The sequence below is a fragment of the Pseudophryne corroboree genome, chromosome 8, assembly GCF_028390025.1.
Source record: "Pseudophryne corroboree isolate aPseCor3 chromosome 8, aPseCor3.hap2, whole genome shotgun sequence".
In the NCBI taxonomy this organism is placed as follows: Eukaryota; Metazoa; Chordata; class Amphibia; order Anura; family Myobatrachidae; genus Pseudophryne; species Pseudophryne corroboree.
Window position 1 is genome coordinate 420,395,516 of NC_086451.1, and position 14,944 is coordinate 420,410,459.

The following is a 14,944-nucleotide window of genomic DNA, read 5'->3' on the forward strand; positions in this document are numbered from 1 at the left end:
ACCAAGGTCGCTGGATGGCTAAGCTAAGCGACCCAAGTGGCCGACACAAACACCTGGCCCATCTAGGAGTGGCACTGCAGTGTCAGGCAGGATGGCACTTCAAAAAAATAGTCCCCAAACAGCACATGATACAAAGAAAAAAAGAGGCGCAATGAGGTAGCTGTGTGATTAAGCTAAGCGACCCAAGTGGCCAACACAAACATCTGGCCCATCTAGGAGTGGCACTGCAGTGTCAGACAGGATGGCAGATTTCAAAAATAGTCCCCAAACAGCACATGATGCAAAGAAAAAAAGAGGTGCACCAAGGTCGCTGGATGGCTAAGCTAAGCGACCCAAGTGGCCGACACAAACACCTGGCCCATCTAGGAGTGGCACTGCAGTGTCAGACAGGATGGCAGATTTAAAAAATAGTCCCCAAACAGCACATGATGCAAAGAAAAAAAAGAGGTGCACCAAGGTCGCTGGATGGCTAAGCTAAGCGACCCAAGTGGCCGACACAAACACCTGGCCCATCTAGGAGTGGCACTGCAGTGTCAGGCAGGATGGCACTGCAAAAAAATAGTCCCCAAACAGCACATGATGCAAAGAAAAAAAGAGGCGCAATGAGGTAGCTGTGTGACTAAGCTAAGCGACCCAAGTGGCCGACACAAACACCTGGCCCATCTAGGAGTGGCACTGCAGTGTCAGGCAGGATGGCCCTTCAAAAAAAATACTCCCCAAACAGCACATGATGCAAAGAAAAAAAGAGGCGCACCAAGGTGGCTGTGTGACTAAGCAAAGCGACACAAGTGGCCGACACAAACACCTGGCCCATCTAGGCAGTATGGCACTTCAAAAAAATAGTCCCCAAACAGCAGATGATGCAAAGAAAAATGAAAGAAAAAAGAGGTGCAAGATGGAATTGTCTTTGGGCCCTCCCATCCACTGGGCCCTCCCACCCACCCTTATGTTGTATAAACAGGACATGCACACTTTAACAAACCCATCATTTCAGCGACAGGGTCTGCCACACGACTGTGACTGAAATGACTGGTTGGTTTGGGCCCCCACCAAAAAAGAAGCAATCAATCTCTCCTTGCACAAACTGGCTCTACAGAGGCAAGATGTCCACCTCCTCCTCATCGTCCGATTCCTCACCCCTTTCACTGTGTACATCCCCCTCACAGATTATTAATTCGTCCCCACTGGAATCCACCATTTCAGGTCCTGGTGTACTTTCTGGAGGCAATTGCTGGTGAATGTCTCCACGGAGGAATTGATTATAATTCATTTTGATGAACATCATCTTCTCCACATTTTCTGGAAGTAACCTCGTACGCCGATTGCTGACAAGGTGAGCGGCTGCACTAAACACTCTTTCGGAGTACACACTGGAGGGGGGCAACTTCGGTAAAATAAAGCCAGTTTGTGCAAGGGCCTCAAAATTGCCTCTTTTTCCTGCCAGTATACGTACGGACTGTCTGACGTGCCTACTTGGATGCGGTCACTCATATAATCCTCCACCATTCTTTCAATGGTGACAGAATCATATGCAGTGACAGTAGACGACATGTCAGTAATCGTTGGCAGGTCCTTCAGTCCGGACTAGATGTCAGCACTCGCTCCAGACTGCCCTGCATCACCGCCAGCGGGTGGGCTCGGAATTCTTAGCCTTTTCCTCGCAGCCCCAGTTGCGGGAGAATGTGAAGGAGGAGCTGTTGACGGATCACGTTCCGCTTGACTTGACAATTTTCTCACCAGCAGGTCTTTGAACCTCTGCAGACTTGTGTCTCCCGGAAAGAGAGATACAACGTAGGTTTTAAATCTAGGATCGAGCACGGTGGCCAAAATGTAGTGCTCTGATTTCAACAGATTGACCACCCGTGAATCCTGGTTAAGCGAATTAAGGGCTCCATCCACAAGTCCCACATGCCTAGCGGAATCGCTCTGTTTTAGCTCCTCCTTCAATGTCTCCAGCTTCTTCTGCAAAAGCCTGATTAGGGGAATGACCTGACTCAGGCTGGCAGTGTCTGAACTGACTTCACGTGTGGCAAGTTCAAAGGGTTGCAGAACCTTGCACAACGTTGAAATCATTCTCCACTGCGCTTGAGTCAGGTGCATTCCCCCTCCTTTGCCTATATCGTAGGCAGATGTATAGGCTTGAATGGCCTTTTGCTGCTCCTCCATCCTCTGAAGCATATAGAGGGTTGAATTCCACCTCGTTACCACCTCTTGCTTCCGATGATGGCAGGGCAGGTTCAGGACTGTTTGCTGGTGCTCCAGTCTTCGGCACGCGGTGGCTGAATGCCGAAAGTGGCCCGCAATTCTTCGGGCCACCGACAGCAACTCTTGCACGCCCCTGTCGTTTTTTAAATAATTCTGCACCACCAAATTCAATGTATGTGTAAAACATGGGACGTGCTGGAATTTGCCCAGATGTAATGCACGCACAATATTGGTGGCGTTGTCCGATGTCACAAATCTCCAGGAGAGTCCAATTGGGGTAAGCCATTCTGCGATGATGTTCCTCAGTTTCCGTAAGAGGTTGTCAGCTGTGTGCCTCTTATGGAAAGGGGTGATACAAAGCGTAGCCTGCCTAGGAACGAGTTGGCGTTTGCGAGATGCTGCTACTGGTGCCGCTGCTGCTGTTCTTGCTGCGGGAGGCAATACATCTACCCAGTGGGCTGTCACAGTCATATAGTCCTGAGTCTGTCCTGCTCCACTTGTCCACATGTCCGTGGTTAAGTGGACATTGGGTACAACTGCATTTTTTAGGACACTGGTGACTCTTTTTCAGACGTCTGTGTACATTTTCGGTATCGCCTGCCTAGAGAAATGGAACCTAAATGGTATTTGGTACCGGGGACACAGTACCTCAATCAAGCCTCTAGTTCCCTGTGAATTAACGGTGGATACCGGAAACACGTTTCTCACCACCCAGGCTGCCAAGGCCTGAGTTATCCGCTTTGCAGCAGGATGACTGCTGTGATATTTCATCTTCCTCGCAAAGGACTGTTGGACAGTCAATTGCTTACTGGAAGTAGTACAAGTGGTCTTCCGAATTCCCCTCTGGGATGACGATCGACTCCCAGCAGCAACAACAGCAGCAGTAGGCGTTATATTCAAGGATGCATCGGAGGAATCCAAGGCAGGAGAGGACTCGTCAGACTTGACAGTGACATGGCCTGCAGGACTATTGGCTTTCCTGTGTAAGGAGGAAATTGACACTGAGGGAGTTGGTGGTGTGGTTTGCAGGAGCTTGGTTACAAGAGGAAGGGATTTAGTGGTCAGTGGACTGCTTCCGCTGTCACCCAAAGTTTTTGAACTTGTCACTGACTTCTGATGAATGCGGTCCAGGTGACGTATAAGGGAGGATGTTCCTAGGTGGTTAACGTCCTTACCCCTACTTATTACAGCTTGACAAAGGCAACACACGGCTTGACACCAGTTGTCCGCATTTCTGTTGAAATAATTCCACACTGAAGAGGTGATTTTTTTTGTATTTTGACCAGGCATGTCAATGGCCATATTCGTCCCACGGACAACAGGTGTCTTCCCGGGTGCCTGACTTAAACAAACCACCTCACCATCAGAATCCTCCTTGTCAATTTCCTCCCCAGCGCCAGCAACACCCATATCCTCATCCTGGTGTACTTCAACAGTGACATCTTCAATTTGACTATCAGGAACTGGACTGCGGGTGCTCCTTCCAGCACTTGCAGGGGGCGTGCAAATGGTGGAAGGTGCAACCTCTTCCCGTCCAGTGTTGGGAAGGTCAGGCATCGCAACCGACACAATTGGACTCTCTTTGGGGATTTGTGATTTAGAAGAACGCACAGTTCTTTGCTGTGCTTTTGCCATCTTAACTCTTTTAAGTTTTCTAGCAGGAGGATGAGTGCTTCCATCCTCAGGTGAAGCTGAACCACTAGCCTTGAACATAGGCCAGGGCCTCAGCCGTTCCTTGCCACTCCGTGTCGTAAATCGCACATTGGCAAGTTTACGCTTCTCCTCAGACGATTTTGATTTAGATTTTTGGGTCATTTTACTGAGCTTTATTTTTTTGGATTTTACATGCTCTCTACTATGACATTGGGCATCGGCCTTGGCAGACGACGTTGATGGCATTTCATCGTCTCGGCCATCAACGTCGTCTGCCAAGGCCGATGCCCAATATATTATATGCCAGTAATATATCAATAATATATTATCAATATTATCAATAATATATTATCAATATATAATATATCAATAATCCAGTTCCTGATAGTCAAATTGAAGATGTCACTGTTGAAGTACACCAGGATGAGGATATGGGTGTTGCTGGCGCTGGGGAGGAAATTGACAAGGAGGATTCTGATGGTGAGGTGGTTTGTTTAAGTCAGGCACCCGGGAAGACACCTGTTGTCCGTGGGACGAATATGGCCATTGACATGCCTGGTCAAAATACAAAAAAAATCACCTCTTCAGTGTGGAATTATTTCAACAGAAATGCGGACAACTGGTGTCAAGCCGTGTGTTGCCTTTGTCAAGCTGTAATAAGTAGGGGTAAGGACGTTAACCACCTAGGAACATCCTCCCTTATACGTCACCTGGACCGCATTCATCAGAAGTCAGTGACAAGTTCAAAAACTTTGGGTGACAGCGGAAGCAGTCCACTGACCACTAAATCCCTTCCTCTTGTAACCAAGCTCCTGCAAACCACACCACCAACTCCCTCAGTGTCAATTTCCTCCTTACACAGGAAAGCCAATAGTCCTGCAGGCCATGTCACTGTCAAGTCTGACGAGTCCTCTCCTGCCTTGGATTCCTCCGATGCATCAGTGGCAGCAGCTTCAGCACGAGGTGGAAGTGGATCTTGATCTTTCCCTATTTTACCCTCCACATTTTTGTTCTCCATTTTTTAATGTGTGGAATTATATGCCAGTAATATATCAATAGCAATGGCCTACTACTATATATACTGCGCAAAACTGAAATGCACCACAGGTATGGATGGATAGTATACTTGACGACACAGAGGTAGGTAGAGCAGTGGCCTACTGTACCGTACTGCTATATAGTATATACTGGTGGTCAGCAAACTGTGCAAAACTGAAATGCACCACAGGTATGGATGGATAGTATACTTGACGACACAGAGGTAGGTAGAGCAGTGGCCTACTGTACCGTACTGCTATATATTATATACTGGTGGACAGCAAACTGTGCAAAACTGAAATGCACCACAGGTATGGATGGATAGTATACTTGACGACACAGAGGTGGTTAGAGCAGTGGCCTACTGTACCGTACTACTATATATTATATACTGGTGGACAGCAAACTGTGCAAAACTGAAATGCACCACAGGTATGGATGGATAGTATACTTGATGACACAGAGGTAGGTAGAGCAGTGGCCTACTGTACCGTACTGCTATATATTATATACTGGTGGTCAGCAAACTGTGCAAAACTGAAATGCACCACAGGTATGGATGGATAGTATACTTGACGACACAGAGGTAGGTAGAGCAGTGGCCTACTGTACCGTACTGCTATATATTATATACTGGTGGACAGCAAACTGTGCAAAACTGAAATGCAACACAGGTATGGATGGATAGTATACTTGACGACACAGAGGTAGGTAGAGCAGTGGCCTACTGTACCGTACTGCTATATATTATATACTGGTGGACAGCAAACTGTGCAAAACTGAAATGCACCACAGGTATGGATGGATAGTATACTTGACGACACAGAGGTAGGTAGAGCAGTGGCCTACTGTACCGTACTGCTATATAGTATATACTGGTGGTCAGCAAACTGTGCAAAACTGAAATGCACCACAGGTATGGATGGATAGTATACTTGACGACACAGAGGTAGGTAGAGCAGTGGCCTACTGTACCGTACTGCTATTTAGTATGTACTGGTGGTCAGCAAACTTTGCAAAACTGAAATGCACCACAGGTATGGATGGATAGTATACTTGACGACACAGAGGTAGGTAGAGCAGTGGCCTACTGTACCGTACTGCTATATAGTATATACTGGTGGTCAGCAAACTCTGCAAAACTGAAATGCACCACAGGTATGGATGGATAGTATACTTGACGACACAGAGGTAGGTAGAGCAGTGGACTACTGTACCGTACTGCTATATATATATAGTTATACTGGTGGTCAGCAAAATTCTGCACTGTCGTCCTACTATATACTACAATGCAACACAGATATGGAGCGTTTTTCAGGCAGAGAACGTATAATACTGGTGGTCACTGGTCAGCAAAACTCTGCACTGTCCTCCTACTATATAATACTGCTGGTCCCCAGTCCCCACAATAAAGCAATTAGCACACTGAGCACAGATATTTGCAGCACACTGAGCACAGTCAGATATGGAGCGTTTTTCAGGCAGAGAACGTAGATATTTGCACTTGCAGCACACTGAGCACAGATAATTGCAGCACACTGAGCACAGATATTTGCAGCACAATTTGCAGCCCACTGAACATAGAAACTGAGAGGACGCCAGCCACGTTCTCTCACGATCATCTCCAATGCACGAGTGAAAAATGGCGGCGACGCGCTGCTCCTTATATAGAATACGAATCTCGCGAGAATCCGACCGCGGGATGATGACGTTCGGGCGCGCTCGGGTTAACCGAGCAAGGCGGGAGGATCCGAGTTGCTCGGACCCGTGAAAAAAAAGGTGAAGTTCGGGCGGGTTCGGATCGTGAGGGTCCGAACCCGCTCATCACTAGAAACTACATCGGCTTTTGTGAAAGTACGTCGCACATGCGCACTGCGCCTCATACGTATACGCAGAAGTACCAATTTTTGGCCTGTTCGCTGTGCTATGAACAACGGCAGCTAGCGATCAACTCGGAATGAGGGCCATGATTTTACCCATTAGCTAACAAATTTGCTGCTGCCATCAACTCTGAATTACCCCCTAAATCCCAAAAGAACTTATAATAAATTCCAGTCTAAGGGTCCTATTGGTGAAATCAGCCTGGAAAAACAGGCTTTCTATTGCTGCTCTGCTCTTCATGACAATGAAATATCTTTTACAGGTCAATTTAAAAGGAAAAATGCTTTCTATGGGGAAGCATTGCAGAATCCCGTCTTAAACTATTGCTTGTGATAGCTGACAATAGTCTTCCTCGGAAGTCGGTGCTTTGATAAATAGGCAACAGCACTAAGGGGCCCATTTATCAAAAAGTGATAAAACTCATTGTGAATAAATGGTGCTCCAGCCAATCAGCCCCCAACTGTCATTTTTCAAACACATGACAGGAGCTGATTGGCAGGAGCACTATTTATCAATCACAACAAGTTTTATCACTCGTTGACAAATGAGCTCCTAAATCCTGTGAAAACATGCTTTTACATACATTATATACATTATATACTGTATGTTACATATATTCAGACGCAACTTTATTAAGTACAGCTGTACACCTGCTGCACGTTAATTGCCAATATATAACACTGTAGATTGGAACACAATTTTTGGTGATGGGGGGGTATTTTGAGGTTGCAGATAAAACATTAGTTTTTGTCCGTCAGGTCTGCTTAACAACACATGACATATATCCATACAAATTTATACCTTTATACATATGGGGCCGGATGCAATGGCTTGCGAGACGGCCGGAGCTTAGAGACTTCAGACGAATGTGAAAATTATTTTAAAGCAGCAAACATTTACAAGGCAAAACCTGGTTAGTTTGGCCATGTAAATGTTTGCTGCTTTAATTAAAACGTACAAGTTCGGCCATAGTCTCGGAGCTCCGGCCGTAAGCCATTAACACACGGCCCAAACTATTATACATACAGTATAATGAATGGCAATCAAATGAAGGTACGAAGATCAATCCCAAGAAGCCTAGAACACGAACAACAAAACAAAAGCTTCTTCATTGAGACATGTCACTGAAACCACGTTTCTGTGATTTCCTGCGATGAGATGTTCCTGGACATTCACGGTGGATGCTGCAACAGTAGTCTGCCATCATATGCATGTCCCATCATCCACGGTTCCGTTCTTCCATGGTCCTTTCCTGGTGAAATCGCTCACTCTGTGCGCCGCTTACATCACCAAGACAATGTGTGAATCCATGCAAATGACTGTGGAGGTAATTCCCTTTGATGTTCATGTTACAAGTTACAACCAAGTGTACGGAGAGAAGTGCGCATATTCTCCACGAGATCAGTGTAGTTAGCGGCCTTATAGTTCCCAAGAAAAGTCTGAACACGTAAAGTACACTCGCAAACATCAACAGAACATCAGCAAAATCATACGTTTGCGGTATATAAAGCATCATAAGAACAATAGGTAATGACGTCAGCAATATCTCAAAAACTACAGTTCCTAGAATGAAATGGATGGTATTTTCGGAATCAGCAGGACACAAATACCCAGAATCAGGTCTAAAATTCCTGACACCACATACAAAAAATGTTTTTGTTCCCTATTATTATCAGCCAACCGTGTAGCAGTAACTTGCATACCCATGCAATACTGTACAACAGTTGTCTATAGAAGGCATCTCAGCATGCCATACCTATATGAGGATGGGCTACAGCAGGAGACCTCTATGGGATGCACTTATGCCAGCATAGAGCTAGAAACTGAGGTTACAGAGGCCACAGGCTTGCTGACAGTGGACAGATGAAGATTGGATAGACATCCTTGGACTGGAGAATCTGCACATGCGTAGCATCAGATGCAGATCATGCAAACACTGACTCCGAGTGGGTCTATGGTCACTCAGAATAGTCAATCAAATGGTCCCTGGCTGTCAATCACTCATCACTGCGAGCAACATCGCTCAGGTACCTTGGTGCTCGCACAGTGCGACCGCGGAGCATGCGCAGTCGGCCAAAAAGTGCTCAACTGCGGAAGTATTGGCATAACATACAACTATGAGTCAAGCCCCATGTGTGCATGTATATGCTGCTGTGAGAGGACGCCAGGCTGGGGGAACGGGGGAGGTTTCTCACCTCCGTCTCCCCCAGACAGACAGCGGCGGGACACAAGGTGAGGCGGCGTCGCGGTGAGGTTCCGGCACGGAGGGGCTTGCATCTGCTAGGATTCAAGCCCCTCCAATCACGGCGCGGCGAGGTGAGTATGGCGCCGGGCGGGAGCCAATCAGGGCTCGCGCCCGGTCAGCCAATGGGAACAGGCCGCGACGAGCCAATCAGGGCTCGTCACGTCATAGCGCCGCCCCCTCCCAGCGTCTTATAACAGACGCTGCGGAGCGGGAGCGGGCAGTCGGCGCCGGACCCGGAGCGGTGAAGAGCTCCAGAAGAAAAGAAGAAGCGGCCGAGGAGAAGAGGCGGCGGCGGCAGGCAAAGAGAAAAAGAGGCGGCGGCGGAAGAAGAAGGAAGAGACGGCAGTGGGGAAGAAGAGGCGGCGCCCGAGGAGAAGAAGACGCCGAGACGGCCGGCGAGGAAGAGGAGCCCGGGAAGTCCACGCGGAGGTCCGGTGGAGAGTGCTGCAGTGTGTGGGAGGCAAAAGAGCTAACGAAGCTTCCCACTGCAGCCTCTCCTTACGGTCCGGTAAGCGGCCTTGTGCCGAGAGTCTACACTTCCTCCCTAGACCACCAGTGTGTCGGGCACTAGGCCCGTGGGCACGTACGAGCAATAGGCCCGAGCACAGTTAGGAGTGTGGGGGTCATTCTCTGGCACGGTGGTTTGGGCGTTAAGCCCAAGCCACCTCTCCCGGCGCAGTAGGCGGGCACTAGGCCCTGGCGGCATATCAGGCACTAGGCCTGGGGGTACTATAGAGGGCATCAGGCCCTAGGGAGTCCACTGGAAAGGGAACATAAGGTGACCCCGGGCTTTAGGCCCCGGTTACCCAACAAGTGACGAGTTAGGCAGGCACTAGGCCTGAGGCTGCAGTCAGGCCCTAGGTCTGTGCCATAACCAGGGTAAAGGGGGACACCGCTTGTCTGTCCCGTGTTAGGCCAAGGAAGGGGGAACATTGGCAATAGGCAAGGGAGAGCTAGGACCCTAATCCTAACCTCGGCTGTGGGGAGCTGTGTCTCAGGGCAGTCGCCCGAGGGGAGGTGTTCCTGGTACAGGCTGAGCCCCGCTCTTTGGATACCCCGGCGAGTGGGCTGTGTGGCAACTCGCGTTGGGCCCATTGTAGGTCAGGTACGGAGGGTCGGCTGACCCTCGTATCTTGGACGCGCCTTTGGTGCTCAGAGGGGGCTGTGGAGAGACCGCCCGGTTTCGCACGGCCTGTATCCGGGTACTGGAGTGGACGGCGATCCCCGTAGGGAGTTAGGGTGTATCAGGGATTATCCTCTTGGTGCGAGGTAGCGGAACCTGCATCGGACCGGACTGGAAAGGTAACCCTCATTTGTATTGTATTCATACTGTGGTCCTGTATTTGCTTGTACTGTTTACTGGAGCTAGGTGAAGTAGCCAACCAAGTTACACAGTTTGAAGTTCATAGTGAATAGGCTCAGTTCCGTTGTTAGCCATTGTTTAGTTTGTAGGGAGGCTGCTGTCATTTTCTCTCCAGGAGCAGAGGTTCGCAACAAGCAAGCTGACAAGAGTACCAGTGTGAGTATACTCTGTGGGTGTGTGTCCTTGTCCGCGTTGAGTGCCGGTCGCGAGACCCCGCTAGGTCTAGCGGGCTCGCTCTCACCTCGGTGCGCAAGTGCCGAGTAGGTGACATTTTGGGTGGCTGAGGCCCACGGGCGATGATGACATTCACCTAACCGGTGAACATCGCGGACACCCCGGTGTGCCACTTTTCCCCCGGCGTGGAAGGAGTGAGCACACAGTGATAGTGTCTCTTGTTTCCTTTAGCCGTCGGTTCCCAGATTGAGCCCCGTGCAGAGGCCCTGAAGAAGAATTTTGCTCGGACAAGCCGAAATAGAGTGGTCCGAACACGAGAAGCATTTTGAGGTAAGAAGCGGTACACTTGCACGGTCGCAGACATTACACCATACCAGCACCCTTACACTGCTGCAGATGTGAGTCCCACTGCATGTATGTGTGAGCAGCGGTATGTGTGACTCTGCATCTGTGACCTACTTCATGTGGGACTCTGCTTATCTGACCCTCTGTATGTATGACTCTGTCTGCACGTGTGACTCTGCATCTGTCTCTCGCTTCATGTGTGACTCTGCTTATCTGATCCTCTGCATGTCTGACTCTGTATGTGTCACTCTCTGCATCTGTGACCCACTGCTTGCGTGACTCGCTGCGTGTATGACTCTGCTTGTGTGACTCACTGCATGTATGACTCTGCATGCGTGACTGGCTGCATGTATGACTCTGCATGCGTGACTTCCTGCGTGTATGATTCTGCATGCGTGACTCGCTGCGTGTATGATTCTGCATGTGTGACTCGCTGCATGTATGACTGCATGCGTGACTCGCTGCATGCATGACTTTCTGCATGTGTGACTTGCTGCATGTACTGTATGACTCTGCACATGTGACCATGTGTTTTTAAATACACATTAAATACATTTTTATTTTGTTATAGAATTTGTCTGAATGTATGTTTAATATTCACCATCTACTAGTAACTGTCTCTCACTATCTCTGTTTTGTGAATTATGATTGTGCTCTTAATTTTAGACCATAGGGTCCGCCAAACCTTTAATCCAGCCCTTATTAGGATCATAGTTTAGATTCATACTGTCTTGTGGCAATGAAGGTGTTTGCGATGTACTGTAATGATGTGTGGGGAATGTTTTCTCACCACACATCATGCACCAGCAGTAACACATTAGATATTAGCAGAAATCCATTAGACATCAGCAGTAAGACATTAGACATTAGCCGTAGGGCATTAGACATCAGCGGTACGGCATTAGACATCAGCAGTACAGCTAGGAATACACTGTACAATTATCTGTCAGATAATCTGCCAGATCTGGCTGGTTGGAATGAAAATCTGGTAATGGATGAGAGCAAATAACAATTGACCATTTGCTCCCAAACACTGGAAGATATACAAAAAGTGTCATTCATACAAATTGGTTAAATCACCGATTTAACAAATTTGGCTGAACGACAGGTTTTGTCCACTTTCCAGTGTTTGGGAGCAAATGGTCAATTGTCATTTGCTCTCATCCATTACCAGATTTTTATTCCAACCAGCCAGATCTGGCAGATTATCTGACAGATAATTGTATAGTGTATGCCCATCTTAAGACATTATATATCAGCAGAAAGGCATTAGACATCAGCAGTAATACATTACATCAGCAAAAAGGTATTAGACATCAGCAATAAGGCATTATAGAGCAGCAATAAGTTATTAGACATCAGCGGTAAGGCATTAGACATCAGCTGTAAGATATTAGACATTAGCAGTTATGCTGGGTATACACTATACAATTATCTGGCAGAAAATCTGCCAGATCTGGCTGGTTGGAAAGAAAATCTGGTAATGGATGAGAGCAAATGACAAGTGACCACTTGCTTCCAAACACTGGAAAATGGACAAAACCGGTTGTTCAGACGAATTGGTTAAATCACAGATTTAACCAATTTGTATAGTGTATGTCCAGCATAAGGCATTAGACGTCAGCAGTAAGCTACTAGACATCAGCAATAAGGCATTTGACACCAGCAATAAGGCATTAGACATCCGCAGTAAGGAATTAGACATCCGTGGTAAGGCATTAGACATCAACGGTAAGGCATTAGACATCAGCAGTAAAGCATTAGACATCAGCAGTAAAGCAGTAGACATCAGTGGTAGGTTATTATTATATATCAGCAGTAAGTCATTAGACATCAGCAGTAAGGCATTAGACATCCGTGGTAAGGCATTAGACATCAGCGGTAAAGCATTAGACATCAGCGGCAAGTCATTAGACACATCAGCAGCTAGGCATTACATATCAGCAGTAAAGCATTAGACACCAGTGGTAGGGTATTATATATCAGCGGTAAGGCATTAGACATCAGCAGTAGAGTATTATATATCAGCAGTAAGGCAGTAGACATCAGTGGTAAGTCATTAGACATCAGCAGTAGAGTATTACATATCAGCAGTAAGGCATTAGACATCAGTGGTAAGTCATTAGACATCAGCAGTAGAGTATTATATATCAGCAGTTAGGCATTAGACATCTGCGATAAGGCATTAGACATCAGCGGTAGGGTATTATATATCAGCAGTAAGGCAGTTAGACATCAGCGGTAAGTCATTAGACATCAGCTGTAAGGCATTAGACATCAGCAGTAAGGCTTTAGACATCAGCGGTAAGTCATTAGACATCAGCGGTAAGGCATGATATAGCAGCAGTAAGTCATTAGAAATCAGCGGTAAGTCATTAGACATCAGCGGTAAGTCATTAGAAATCAGCAGTAAGCCATTGGACATCAGCAGTAAGGTGCATTAGACATCAGCGGTAAGGCATTAGACATCAGTAGTACTGTAAGTCATTAGACATAAGCGTTAGAGTATTATATATCAGCAGTAAGCCGTTAAACATCCGCAATAAGGCATTAGGTACACTGGTCACTAGGAGCAAACTGATAGGACTATGATGGCTATTAATATTGTTATCTTAGTCTAGAAAGTACAGACATTTCTACAATTGGGGATCAGGTATAAGCAGATATAGAACATACATGCACAGACACCACATGTAGATCACTCTCTGCTTGTGAGTGCTTGAGGTCTACAGAACCTACACTGATACTCTCCAGTGTTCTCAGAAGTGTGTCATAAGCGATTCCCTCTTAATTCTCCTATTAGATTCTGACAGAAGAGTGCGGGTGAGTCAGTTATCAATGTGTCACTCTTTTGCCTGTCCTGCTGCAAGTGAATGAAGATATTGGGCTCCTTTGATGTGACTCAGTCAATAAGCCATTACCTTCTCTCGTAATCAAAGGCTGCCAGCTGTCTCCACCGTTGGCTGATAAAGGTACAGACCGCAGCACTGACTGCCCAAACCCAGCAAGGGAGGCCTGAGCTCAGCGGCAAGAGGAAGAGCAACAGGTGAAATACAGATTTAACAGTACGCTCCTCTTCCTATCTGCTCAGCACAGAGCACACCAACATAACTGTCATATTGCCCTTTCTGGCTGCCAGCACACTGGGCGACAATCCTGGAAACGTGTTGCATGGAAAATGCAGGATTCGTAAAAAAATTGGAATTCTTTCGTTTTGTAAATTGGAACATGTATGCAAATTGCAAATGCAGGTTGAGTCTCCCTTATCCAAAACGCTTGGGACCAGAGGTATTTTGGATATGGGATTTTCCCGTATTTTGGAATAATTGCATACCATAATGAGATATCATGGTGATGGGACCTAAATCTAAGCACAGAATGCATTTATGTTACATATACACCTTATACACTCAGCCTGAAGGTCATTTAATACAATATTTTTAATAACTTTGTGTATTAAACAAAGTTTGTGTACATTGAGCCATCAAAAAACAAAGGTTTCACTATCTCACTCTCACTCAAAAAAGTCTGTATTTCGGAATATTCCGTATTTCGGAATATATGGATATGGGATACTCAACCTGTATTACAATGTAGCCCAGAATTCCCCTGTTGGGAGGTGTGTTTTTTTTCATGACACCTCCCTCTGGAATACATCTAACTTGATGCAGTGTGCCTCGCTGTGTGCCTCATGATTTGATGCTGTGTGCCTCGTGATTTGATGCTGTGTGCCTCGTGATTTGATGCTGTGTGCCTCGCTGTGTGCCTCGTGATTTGATGCTGTGTGCCTCGTGATTTGATGCTGTGTGCCTTGCTGTACAGAAGGGGTTTACCATAGCTCATACAGTCAAGCGATCAGGCTTTCTTGACATGAATTGACAGAATCAAAGAGTAAAGGACTCAACACTCAGCCAGACTTGACTACACTCCCAGAATGGCTGGGAGGCGCCCCAAAATCCTGTGGCGCTCCCGGACGTTCAGAAGGGTGGGAAAGTCTCCTGGAGCCGGCCTGAACCCACCACCCACTTACCACAGTCCTG

The 14,944-nt window shown here is 47.1% G+C and overlaps 1 long non-coding RNA gene across 1 annotated transcript in view; it reads left to right on the forward strand.

The window, feature by feature from the left end:
* Window positions 1–14,574, forward strand: part of LOC134947887 (uncharacterized) — a 162,275-nt gene extending 147,701 nt beyond the window's left edge. Inside the window, exons 2-3 of the long non-coding RNA XR_010182834.1 lie at window positions 10,791–10,889; window positions 13,708–14,574. This is a non-coding gene — a long non-coding RNA (uncharacterized LOC134947887). The remainder of the gene's footprint in view (window positions 1–10,790; window positions 10,890–13,707) is intronic.
* The last annotated feature ends 370 nt before the right edge of the window (window positions 14,575–14,944 follow it).